General features: G+C 36.2%; 1 protein-coding gene across 2 annotated transcripts in view; it reads left to right on the forward strand.

Annotated features, from left to right (window-relative positions):
• LOC138699631 (UDP-glycosyltransferase UGT5-like) overlaps positions 1-13242 on the forward strand; it is a 121719-nt gene that overhangs the window by 75281 nt on the left and 33196 nt on the right. The gene's annotated exons all lie outside the window — the stretch shown is intronic.

Below are 13242 nucleotides of genomic sequence, written 5' to 3' on the forward strand. Positions count from 1 at the left end.
CAATTTTCCTACATAATTTTCCTATTTTCCAAAATCCACCTGTTGTCAGTTTTGAGAACTAATTTTATTGAATCACGGCCGACTTGATTGAATTTCAGAACAAAACACACAATACAACAAACAATAGGCTATTACACGAAGGCCATGACCTGCAGGATTGCCGACATATTTAGAGTTCAGTTCAATTTGTTATTAAAAACTAATTCTGCAGTGTATAATTTTCTGAGTTCAGCTGTGTATTGGATATTCAAATCTACGAAACTTGAGGTGGTTTGATGACATTATTACCATTAGAAATTAAATATTATTATAGTTAATATCATGATGCGTCTATTCTTCATTAATTGTACATAATATTGATGCTATATTGATGATATGAAAGTGAAACGTTTTGAGGTTATGTAAGTAAGTGTAGAGAATATCTTAATTTAGATCTTCATTTCTATAATTTACTGAGTGACTGCTATATATAACTACAAAACTTAAGTAAGATAATAATATTGTTATTAAAAATCAAATATTTTTATACTTATTAAACCAGTGGGGTTGGGTCTTTTTCATATACTTAATGGCGGTGTAGCTCAGGATATGGACCAATGGCGGGCTTATGTGAGGGCGGCAATGAACCTCCGGGTTCCTTAAAAGCCAGTAAGTAAGTAAGTAATGGCGGTGTAGTGTAGATATTGATATGTGTCATTGCCTTCAGTATTGGCTCGAGAGAGCGCAAAAATTACAGTTCCTGAGGAAAGATAAAGAGGTATTACTTACTGATAAAATAAGAGGCCTAGAAAATTTTGTATTCTCCAGATCATTTCAGCAAGATCTCTTATGGCCGGTTTCACCAAGCTTCTTTAATTCAGCACAAACGACTTGTCAACAAATGGATCGTTTAAATTTAATGGGATCTTTAAAAGTTGACGGTTTCACCAAGCCTCGTATCTTTAAAATTAACAGGCGTTTACTAACGAGGGGATTTTGTACTTGTATCTTGCATGTTTTGTTTTTCATACAACCATGGCTTCGAAATCGCGAATTTCATTGGTTACATATGATCATGGCTGACTTAGTTCAGCATGAGGAAACAATCATAGGCAAACGGGTAAGAGGCAGTAATTTTAAGAACATCTTCCTAAATACAGTATGTTGTCATACCGCAATTAAAAACAAAAAGACAGATGCTTCCAAATGTAAATAGTAGGAATGTAGAGCAGTTAAATTGTAACTTCTAAAGGAAATCTGAGAAAATTTAGCGGACTATAAGGCCGACAGCTTCAAACTGATGGCACAATTAATTATATGCAAAGCATTCTAAGCAGTTATATTAGGCCTACATTTAGGACGGGAAATCGCTCTTCCATAAATTGCATACTACTTTTCCACAATATTTCATGTAGATTTATGTAGTACCCTGTAACAATTTTGCCATGCTTGTGTGGCAGGATTCAGGAGAGGTATTATTAAATTGGATTTTAAGGGGTATCCATTGTCTCCTAAAAGAAAATCTCTTTGCACCCTTTTCATTTAAAAGGCATCCTCCTTTGGAATGTTGTGCTATCCGTGTACACCGTAACATTATCTTACACCGAGAAGAATCTGTTGGAGAGGCGTTAAGTGGGTGATTCCTATCTGTCGTATTCTAACCTATTACAATTTCAATAAACTAGCGCTGAGGTAGTTCTGCTGGTTTCAGAAGTGAAAATCGTTGAATTTATAAGTGATTTTTTTGTGGTAATGCAGTTGATCGTATATGCAAGGCATAACAAAAAGCTAAACTAATCAAACGTAATCTGTCACAGATTCGTATGTGCAAGGTGTATAAGCAAAGTACGAAGGAAACTACCTCAGCGCTAGTTTAGCCACAATTTTTCTATGCGGAGGTTACATAGGCCTATGCAATTGTTTGAATATTGAATGAAAAACAGATCTTCTATTGCAGAATCTTTTGGCTATATTACTGCCAGAATATACGATTGGGACATGTACACAATCTATGTTGTCTGTGACAACATAAAATTTAGCTATAAGCTGATTAGGCCTATAGAAATAATGACTATTGTAATGTTGATGTACGTCTGATATTTTATTCACATATCTAGACAATACAGCTTTTGATACCCCGTTCATATCATCAATTATTATTTCAAAACTTCCCGCAACGTTATCTTAAAGCGAGAAGAATCTGTTGAAGAGGCGTTAAGTAGGTGATTCCTATCTGACGTATTCTAACTTATATTCAGTTTCTTCTAGAATCATTCTTACTACTTATTTCCTTAATGTGTAGCTTTCGTGGAATTCTTTATCACTTAAATCTTCAAAATGATTATTCCGAGTGTTATTACAATATAAAAGTTCGTCGTTACGTTTAAGTTCTAAATAAAGAACTTCATCACCGAATAATTACGTCCGCCATGTTGTTGACTTCTTAACGCATCGTTACTGTTTTAACGCGACGAATAGGTCCTAATAAATTAACGATGAATTTAAAGATGCGTTAGCAATAATGATACTTGGTGAAACACAAAATCTGACTAACGTGTCATTAAATTACTTAACGAGACGTTATAATGATAACGAAGGTTGGTGAAACCGGCCATTAGTAGGATAAAATGATTTTACGCTCTACATTTCAAGTTCTACATGCAGCAGCTATACGAAAATGCTATTGTTCGAAAGCTTAGCAAACCTGACATTTTTTTAACTTTTGCCTACAATCCACAATGACCTGAAATAGCTACTGCTATCGTCCTGGCATTGATACTTGCGTTTTCGTGTTGAAACTCAAAAACTGAAGTTGGATAGGTTCAAGAAAAAGTATTTGGCCTAAAAAATCCATTCAGAGGGAGTATGTTTCATTATTATGGAAGCAAATAACTATCAAAAAGACAAGTATTCTTCATTGAAAATAAATCTGAAAAATGTTTATTTGAACGTCTAACGAACTTAGTTTGCAGCAGCATTTGCTGCACAAGCCACTAGTAGTCTTGAATTATAACCACAACGCAACACATAACATTACTATTATGTATTAATATTAATACTGATATTAATTAATTATTAGTATGTTCAAATTTCATTAGTTTCCTGTAACCGGCTCAGAAATCTATTACAATTTTAATTTCATGAAACTCCAGTACCGATAATGTCTGTCTCAGCTGCCAACATAACAATTACAAAATCACTACCATTTGTTGTATTTGTCTGTATCGAAATTCGAAACGAAGTTGGCAAAAGAAAATTCAACCTGCAAACTAGAAAATCACCACAATCCACTAGCATATATAGTAATGGGGGAAAAATGGTTAGGTTTCACCCTTGGGGTGTGAAGTAAGCTGACCCGGACTACAATGGCCGCTATGCTTTCAGATTCCAGGCGACTAGTGTACCTATCGGTATAACGTTACAAACAACGATAATGCAATTTGCCTGCGCTCGTAACTCAACAATGGGTAAATGATAGTTCATGAAAATAATAAATTGTGCTAGCAGTACATGCAACTATAACAATTTCCCTGTTAATGATATTGCAAAAAAAAAAAAAAAAAAAAGGAAGTAGTAGGGCCTATTCCGAAGTAGTATTTCGGGACAGCGGAAACAAGGCTGAAAAACCGACGCCTGGTCACTCTATCATTACCACCGTGATATGTCTGCAGAAAAAAATGAGCTTCACGAAGGCGACACATACTTCCTTATCTCCTTATCACACGCCTTAGACATTTAGCAACAATTCAGTTCCTCTACATTAGTGTTGTCACGAAATCAGTACGGAAACTTATGATTTTCAATTTATTCGTTCGCTGCGTGCTTCGTTGTATAAGACTGCAGCGTTCAGGCAGGGATGTAGATAGTGTTACAGTAAGGCCCGTAACACACTACAGCGAGAACTATGAACTATGTAATATGTGGACACGGCTTAGCTTATCTTCACACTACAGCGAGAAATATGCTGTTACACAGTGGAGCCATCTCTGTATAGATAATTAAAACACGAGTTTTTATTATGTCATATGGAAGGCAGTTTGATCAAAAACTTTGTATATAATACCACAGTCTAGTATATACAGTCACGAAGCTTGAGTTTTGAGGGTGCTAGGAACAATAGACTGTGCAGGTACTATTTCGCATTGTCTGTAATGAGGCGATATTAGCGATCCTAGTGGTTAGCAACTATCTATGGATGCATATTTACTATGTACTGAGCTTCGTGACTGTATCTACCAGACTGTGGTATGACTGCTACACGCGTGCTGTCACTAGAACGAAATTCAAGAACACCACGTAATAGAACGGAATGACATCGCTGCTCGTATAGTAGCGAATAATGTAAGATCCCATATCTGACGGTGCCTTTAAATAGATTCTGATTTTTTAAAACAAAAACACAAAAATATCTCATAAAACGTAATTTCGTTCTTATTTCGCAGAAACACGTGGATACATTTCGGATTTTGTATTCAATTTCACATTTTATCGCGGATTAAAGAACTACACTAGAACACTTAACATGCTTCTAAATATAAAATTACTTATTTTGGCAGTTTTTGGGCATATTTGGCATTTATCGTAATTGTAAAAATCTACCATCTCTAATCAATTGTATCAAGTTATTTGTTTAATACAGGCGGCCTTTAGTCATAATGTTCATAATTCATTTAGTGTTCTGCCCAAGGGCAGGTCTTTCACTGCAAACCCAGCTTTCACCAATCTTTCCTATTTCTTGCCTTCTTCTTTGTCTCCTGATATGATCCATATATCTTAATGTCGTCTATCGCCTAGTATCTTCTTCTGCCCTGAACTCTTCTCCCATTCGCCATTCTTTCCAGTGTATCCTTCAGAAGGCAGTTTCTTCTCAACCAGTGACTCGGCCAATTCCTTTTCCTCTTCCTGATAAGTTTCAGCATCATTCTTTCTTCACCCACTCTTTCCAACACAGCTTCATTTCTTATTCTGTCTGTGCACTTCACACGTTCCATTCTTCTCCATATCCACATTTCAAATGCTTCTAATCGCTTCTCTTCACTTTGTCGTAATGTCCATGTTTCTGCCCCATACAACGCGACACTCCATACAAAGTACTTCATTAGCCTCTTTCTTAGCTATTTTTCCAGAGGTCCACACAAGATTTTTTTTTTATTAAAAGCTTCCTTTGCCATTGCTATTATTCATTCCATTTCCTGGCAGCAGCTCGTGTTACTGCTTATACTTATACAGGGAGATCACTTTATTTTTACTTCAACTTTTATTGTACCTGAGTTTTTGAATGTACTTCACTCCCACCCCTTCTACTAACGAAGTTCCAACTGTCCTCCACACAGAACCAAGGCAGCAGTACTGAGTTAGTGATTATAGTACGTTTCAGAAATATGTTCGCGTTTTCCAGTGACGAAAACTTCCAATATTGAAACATGTTTCAGCACAGGTACTGTCGTCCGTTTGCCTACATCGCATCCCGATTTCCCCCACCTGCTTCTATTCGCCTCTCTGAAAAGACTAGTGGCTGGGCTTTCGTAGCTCTTTTCTGAAAACGTTAATTTCTGTTAGGAATTAATTAGACATCTACGTAATATTATGGAACTGTTTAAAATAACTTAAATAGAAGGGCCTCGTTAAGTAATTAACTATCACGTGATTCCCCCCTTTCTACGATCCTGCGACATAACCACTTTGATGGACAGTAGATAGCATGTCCGAGTAATTTTATCTGTGCAGGTCGGGCAGAAGTGAAGACTGAATTTACAGTACGTAAGGTACTCTTTCACAGAGTAGGTACAGAATTATTCAACATGAGTTACTAAGTATGAAAGACGAAACTGGTAATTGCAATTAGACGCAATAGTCTATAGTGCGATAATAAGCACAAAAGAACTGAAGCCTGTATCGTAATGAACGGCCACCATTTTAAAAAATGTGTTTAAATATCCATATTATGATTATTTTTCATTTTAACTTCATTCTCTATATCGTACGCTAATGTGCTGTAGACAGTATAATATACACTGCATAATGAATACGTTTGCATGGATAACTCAGTTCGTGAGTAAAAACACTTATTGTTAATACTGTACTGTATTTTGATTAAATAAAACCTAATGTAAATTATCACACTCAAAATCGCGATATTTCCTACTTTACGTAAATGGATGAACTACTTTTCTTCCCTCCTGTACCTAGTAAAGTGATTTGTTTGTATTTTACGCCAGTATCATCGAACTCCAGTCGTGGAAGGAGGTAGCAAACGGTGTTTCCGGGTCTCAATCATTAATCCAAAGATATAGCCAGGTTAATATTAAAAATGTTAGGAAAAATAAAATGATGTCCCTGTAGTACACCCCAAATATTTGAAGTTGTCCATTTGCTCTAATGCCTCATTTAAAATTCGCAAGTTTACTTTTTATATGTATGTGTATATGTATGTATGTATGTATGTATGTATGTATGTATGTATGTATGTATGTATGTATGTATGTATGTATCCAATGCCTACCCACCTTCTTTATATTTCTCTCTATGACCATGGTCTTCGTCTTATTTGCATTTGTCTTCATCCCATACTGTTCACAGCTATCATTTAGCTCCAGTAGCATATTTCTCAGTATCATCTCCTGTTCTCCTAATAACGCCAGATCATCAGCAAAAATCATAATGTATTAGGTCTGATTCTGAATTGTTATATTTAAATTGCTTCTGAGGGCTGGAAATTCATTCCTAAAATGTAGGATACCTAAAATCTCTGTAATTATTTTTTCATATTTTTATTATTCATTTTATGCCTTTGCTACACAATCCCTTTGTCCGAATGTTAACGATGCAATTCGCTTTGTGTAATACTGTAATGCATACTCGTATCGCGGTCTGTCTTCAGAGTTTGCTTATGTTAAAATTTAGATATACCGTATATTCATTAATGTCTTGCTTGTAACGATAGTTTATGTTTTATTTTGGCGGTAACTACGACGCAGTACAACGAGACCATGGGAAGTCAGGAAACTTAATAAATAGCTGGAACTATCTTAAGAGTAACGTTTTAATAAAAATACATAATTTATTTCACAAATATATCAGGTTCTTTTGTGTGAAAGTGTATGATTATAAAATATGACTGCCATTTTAATAATTTATCTTTCGGAGAACATATTCCGAACATTCAGTGAAAATATATTGTCTGGAGGATTAATGATTAAAATGGTGGTCATATTTTCAATTTCGAACATGCAGTGGAACGAAGTTGCGTATAAATTTAGCCGTGTCGCGCGGACTCTCTCAGTAATGTCGCGACATCGAGAGCACATGCAGAACTGTGAGACCATTTGTTTCATTTTAATCGCGAGTTTTGCAATAAGTAAATTGATAATAGACACGTACGACATAGTGAACAATTTGTTGTGAATTGGAACAAATTTCGGAATGTCGCTGCTTATGAAGACAGATATATTGCATGTATCATAAACCTGATCTCTCCATGTATAAACGGAAACAAAAACAAAACCCTACGCCTGTGTCCCTGACACGTCACACTTATTTTTTTATCCCAACTTTTATCAAGGATGAAAGTAGAGGCGTACATACTAATGGAAGAAGGAGCGGGAAATTCTTGGGCGCTTACAGGCGGCAGAGTTGAAAAATGTGATCCCAAAACACATTAAGTCCATTTTTATGAAAGAACTGGGGTAGTTATGTTTATACACCGGTCTACGAACTGAAAGAGTTTTCAAGTGACATGCACAATAACACATTCTTTTAGGCAAGGACTGGCGATGTTTTGGAAGAAACCAATCTTACAATACAATGATAGAGGTCTCAAACTTAATCATATACACAGTATAAGTATAAATCATAAAAATGGCCAAATGGACTCAGCGAATTTTGAGATTAAACTCTTCAATATTGTCAATCCGTCATTGTTGACTTGTCTAGTTATTTGATTCTATAAGATTCTTATTTCTCTGAGTGAAGAAGATTTAAAGAAACAACTGATTATAGCACGAATCGAGATAACGCAATATCTTCGCTTGCAGTTGTGTATTACAGTGTGCCCAACTGTAGCGGAATTCTACGACGCATAGCGAAATTTCAGGCTTTGGGTGAAGTAACTACGATAATCGAAATCCTCCCAAAATGTAGCGGAAATTTAAAAAGTGCATTTTAAAAGCTTAAATTTGTACATTTATTTTCTCTAAAACTTACCAAATTAATGTTATTAGTTTTTTTTTGCGCAACTCTAATTTTCACTAAGAGATGGCACTAATTCTTGTAATCATATGTAAAAAATTAAAATATCACTGCTTTCCCAACTGTAACACAGAAATAGATTGTCACCTGCCATTGTAAGTGCTTGGTTGAGAATAAGATTAGATCTGAAAAATAAAAATGTATGCTGTAAGATCTAAAAAATAGGTGATAAACATATCAGAAGGTTCAACTAACAAATGTACCGATAAGAGTACTCCATCAACGTCCTCTTGTATAGTTTCTAACCTGTCTCTTTCTTCATTACTCTCTTTATTCATTCCTAACTTCTCTCTTACTTCATTCCTAGCCTGTCTCTTACTTCATTCCTAATCTGTCTCTTACTTCATTCCTTACCTGTCTTTTACTTCATTCCTAAGCCTCTTACTTCATTTCTAAATTCTCTTACTTCATTCCTAAGTCTCTTACTTCATTCCTAACCTATTTCTTACTTCATTTCTAACTTGTCTCTTCCCTCATTCCTAACCTGTCTCTTACTTCATTCCTAACCTGTTTCTTACTTCATTACTAACTTGTCTCTTCCCTCATTCCTAACCTGTTTCTTACTTCATTCCTAACCTGTCTCTTACTTCATTCCTAACTTGTTTCTTACTTCATTCCTAACCTTTCTCTTACTTTATTCCTAACTTGTTTCTTACTTCATTCCTAACCTGTCTCTTACTTCATTCCTAACCTGTTTCTTACTTCATTCCTAACTTGTCTCTTCCCTCATTCCTAACCTGTTTCTTACTTCATTCCTAACTTGTTTCTTACTTCATTCCTAACCTGTCTCTTACTTCATTCCTAACCTGTTTCTTACTTCATTCCTAACTTGTATCTTCCCTCATTCCTAACCTGTCTCTTACTTCATTCCTAACTTGTTTCTTACTTCATTCCTAACCTGTCTCTTACTTCATTCCTAACCTGTTTCTTACTTCATTCCTAACCTGCCTCTTACTTCATTCCTAACTTGTTTCTTACTTCATTCCTAACCTGTCTCTTACTTCATTCCTAACTTGTCTCTTCCCTCATTCCTAACCTGTCTCTTACTTCACTCCTAACCTGTCTCTTCCCTCATTCCTAACCTGTCTCTTACTTCATTCCTAACCTGTCTCTTATTTCATTCCTAACCTGTTTCTTACTTCATTCCTAACTTGTTTCTTACCTCATTCCTAACCTGTCTCTTACTGCATTCCTAACCTGTCTCTTCCCTCATTCCTAACTTGTCTCTTACTTCATTCCTAACCTGTTTCTTACTTCATTGCTAACCTGTCTCTTACTTCATTCCTAACCTGTTTCTTACTTCATTCCTAACCTGTCTCTTACTTCATTCCTAACCTGTCTCTTACTTCATTCCTAACCTGTCTCTTCCCTCATTCCTAACCTGTCTCTTACTTCATTCCTAACCTGTTTTTTACTTCATTCCTAATCTGTTTCTTACTTTATTCCTAACTTGTCTCTTACTTCATTCCTAACCTGTCTCTTACTTCATTCCTAACCTGTCTCTTACTTCATTCCTAACCTGTCTCTTACTTCATTCCTAACCTGTCTCTTCCCTCATTCCTAACCTGCCTCTTACTTCATTCCTAACCTGTTTTTTACTTCATTCCTAATCTGTTTCTTACTTTATTCCTAACTTGTCTCTTACTTCATTCCTAACCTGTCTCTTACTTCATTCCTAACCTGTCTCTTACTTCATTCCTAACCTGTCTCTTCCCTCATTCCTAACTTGTCTCTTCCCTCATTCCTAACCTGTTTCTTACTTCATTCCTAACCTGTCTCTTCCCTCATTCCTAACCTGTCTCTTCCCTCATTCCTAACTTGTCTCTTACTTCATTCCTAACCTGTTTCTTACTTCATTCCTAACTTGTCTCTTCCCTCATTCCTAACCTGTCTCTTACTTCACTCCTAACCTGTCTCTTCCCTCATTCCTAACCTGTCTCTTACTTCATTCCTAACCTGTCTCTTATTTCATTCCTAACCTGTTTCTTACTTCATTCCTAACTTGTTTCTTACCTCATTCCTAACCTGTCTCTTACTTCATTCCTAACCTGTCTCTTATTTCATTCCTAACCTGTTTCTTACTTCATTCCTAACTTGTTTCTTACCTCATTCCTAACCTGTCTCTTACTTCATTCCTAACCTGTCTCTTACTTCATTCCTAACCTGTCTCTTACTTCATTCCTAACCTGTCTCTTACTTCATTCCTAACCTGTCTCTTCCCTCATTCCTAACTTGTCTCTTCCCTCATTCCTAACCTGTTTCTTACTTCATTCCTAACCTGTCTCTTCCCTCATTCCTAACCTGTCTCTTCCCTCATTCCTAACTTGTCTCTTACTTCATTCCTAACCTGTTTCTTACTTCATTCCTAACTTGTCTCTTCCCTCATTCCTAACCTGTCTCTTACTTCACTCCTAACCTGTCTCTTCCCTCATTCCTAACCTGTCTCTTACTTCATTCCTAACTTGTCTCTTCCCTCATTCCTAACCTGTCTCTTACTTCACTCCTAACCTGTCTCTTCCCTCATTCCTAACCTGTCTCTTACTTCATTCCTAACCTGTCTCTTATTTCATTCCTAACCTGTTTCTTACTTCATTCCTAACTTGTTTCTTACCTCATTCCTAACCTGTCTCTTACTTCATTCCTAACCTGTTTCTTACTTCATTCCTAACTTGTCTCTTCCCTCATTCCTAACCTGTTTCTTACTTCATTCCTAACTTGTCTCTTCCCTCATTCCTAACCTGTTTCTTACTTCATTCCTAACTTGTTTCTTACTTCATTCCTAACCTGTCTCTTACTTCATTCCTAACCTGTTTCTTACTTCATTCCTAACTTGTATCTTCCCTCATTCCTAACCTGTCTCTTACTTCATTCCTAACTTGTTTCTTACTTCATTCCTAACCTGTCTCTTACTTCATTCCTAACCTGTTTCTTTCTTCATTCCTAACTTGTCTCTTACTTCATTCCTAACTTGTCTCTTACTTCATTCCTAACTTGTCTCTTCCCTCATTCCTAACCTGTCTCTTACTTCATTCCTAACTTGTTTCTTTCTTTATTCCTATCTTGTCTCTTACTTCATTCCTAACCTGTTTCTTACTTCATTCCTAACTTGTCTCTTCCCTCATTCCTAACCTGTCTCTTACTTCATTCCTAACCTGTTTCTTACTTCATTCCTAACTTGTCTCTTACTTCATTCCTAACCTGTCTCTTTCTTCATTCCTAACCTGTCTGTTCTTTTTCTTCTTGTGACAGTTGTAGCGCTCTTTCCTCTTGATTCAGTTCTCATTCTCTTTCTTCTTATGTCTCGTGCTCTTTCCCCTTGAGTTAGTTCTCGTTCTCTTTCATCTCGAGTCAGTTCTGGTTCTCTTTCACCTCGAGTCAGTTCTTGTTCTCTTTTTTCTTGTGCAAATCCTCGTGCTTTTTCCTCATGAGTCATTCATCCATTCATTCATTCATTCATTCATTCATTCATTCATTCATTCATTTATTATATTTCATAGATCTTACATGAGCAATGAAGCTTTAAGGTGTGGAACAAGTGAAAATTTTAAAATATTACAATTACAATTTTCACAAAATTTTACAATTTTTACAGTTTTACAATTTAATAAATTTCTACAATGATGAGGTGAGATTCGAGGATTCGCCAAAAGATTACCCGGCATTTGCGTTTTGGTTGGGGAAAACCTCGGAAAAACCCAACCAGGTAATCAAATCAAAGGGGTGAAATGAAGTGATGCCGAGGACTCGCCATAGACCATCCGGCTTCAGTCCCACGGCTGGGGAAAACCTCGGAAGAAACCATTCATTCTTCTTGTGACAATTGTAGCGCTCTTTCCTCTTGAGTCAGTTCTCATTCTTTTTCATCTCGAATCAGTTTTCGTTCTCTTTCTTCTTGGTCAGTTCCTGTGCTATTTCCTCTTGGGTCAGTTTTCGTTCTCTTTCATCTCGAGTCAGTTCTGGTTCTCTTTCGTCTCGAGTCAGTTCTAATTCTCTTTCATCTCGAATCAGTTCTCGTTCTCTTTCTTCTTGGTCAGTTCCTGTGCTATTTCCTCTTGGGTCAGTTTTCGTTCTCTTTCATCTCGAGTCAGTTCTGGTTCTCTTTCGTCTCGAGTCAGTTCTAATTCTCTTTCATCTCGAATCAGTTCTCGTTCTCTTTCTTCTTGGTCAGTTCCTGTGCTATTTCCTCTTGGGTCAGTTTTCGTTCTCTTTCATCTCGAGTCAGTTCTGGTTCTCTTTCGTCTCGAGTCAATTCTAGTTGTCTTTCATCTCGAATCAGTTCTCGTTCTCTTTCTTCTTGGTCAGTTCCTGTGCTCTTTCCTCTTGGGTCAGTTTTCGTTCTCTTTCATCTCGAGTCAGTTCTCGTTCTCTTTCATCTCGAGTCAGTTCTCGTGCTGTTTTCCCTTGAGTCAATTGTTGAAGTTGGCGGAACGAAAGAAAATAGAGAAAACATTTATTTAGAGGATCGATTAGCATCCTACTTTAGAATGCATGGATATAATATTAAAAAAATCGACTTATTATGCATATAACGACTCTCGCCTACTTGCCGAAGGTAGAAGGTAGGAGTATATTAAATTTGCGCGATCGAGAAACGGGGCACGTGTTACGCACGTCGGATACAATAGCATTGAAATCAGAATCCCGAAAAAATTTAATTTTCAATACTTAATCAAAACAAAATGAAAGAAACTCTTCAGCGCAAACGTACTTTGGAACAAGTTAATTCAAATTATTCGTCAAAAATGTTGAAACTGAAAGATTTGCAAAGCATCGAAAATAAGTATTGGCTTTATCTTCGTGATTCTTGTGAGAAAAATGCACACCCTACTCTGTAATTTAAGAGGCAATATCAATCATTGTATTACATTATTTGCATTTATTGAGTTTTAAATATCCAAAAGTAAAATCTCTTTTTACACGAAATATCTCAACTTACGTGATGATTAAAATATAGAAATCCTATTTATACTTTTACAAGATTCATACACATATTTTGGTCACTGTTAAACAATGAGA

The sequence above is a fragment of the Periplaneta americana genome, chromosome 5, assembly GCF_040183065.1.
Source record: "Periplaneta americana isolate PAMFEO1 chromosome 5, P.americana_PAMFEO1_priV1, whole genome shotgun sequence".
Classification (NCBI taxonomy): domain Eukaryota; kingdom Metazoa; phylum Arthropoda; class Insecta; order Blattodea; family Blattidae; genus Periplaneta; species Periplaneta americana.